Raw genomic sequence first — 468 nt, forward strand, 5'->3', positions numbered from 1 at the left:
CCAGTGTCCAGGGCTGGCGAGATGGCTCATCAGTGCAGAACATTGACTGCTCCTGCAGAGGACCTGGGTTTGGTTTCCAGCACCCACAACCACCTATAATTCCAATTCTAAGGGCTCTGACCCCCTCTTCTGGCCTCCACAGGTACCACACACACACACACACACACACACACACACACACACACACAAAACATTTATACACATAAAAATAAATCTTAAAATATCCCTGTCCATAAATAATAACACATTCTATAATTTTAGCTTTAAAACGATGTATTGTCTATGTAACATTTAGATTAGCCTACCTCTTGTATGTTTATTTTGCTCCATTATAGTAACTAACGTTCACACCTAAAAATTCTCCCCATGTGTTATCTATGTGCTTGAGATGCCAATCTTGGGTTCCACGTGTTCCTCTTCTTAGAGTTGCTAAGTGGCAGAGAGGCTTTGTTCATCAAGAAGTATTCT

At 41.2% G+C, this 468-nt stretch overlaps 1 protein-coding gene across 2 annotated transcripts in view; it reads left to right on the forward strand.

Moving 5' to 3' along the window:
• The window catches only part of Mobp (myelin-associated oligodendrocyte basic protein), a 34,844-nt gene that overhangs the window by 7,404 nt on the left and 26,972 nt on the right, over nucleotides 1–468 (forward strand). The gene's annotated exons all lie outside the window — the stretch shown is intronic.

Source organism: Microtus ochrogaster, chromosome 5 (assembly GCF_000317375.1).
Source record: "Microtus ochrogaster isolate Prairie Vole_2 chromosome 5, MicOch1.0, whole genome shotgun sequence".
NCBI classification, from domain to species: Eukaryota; Metazoa; Chordata; class Mammalia; order Rodentia; family Cricetidae; genus Microtus; species Microtus ochrogaster.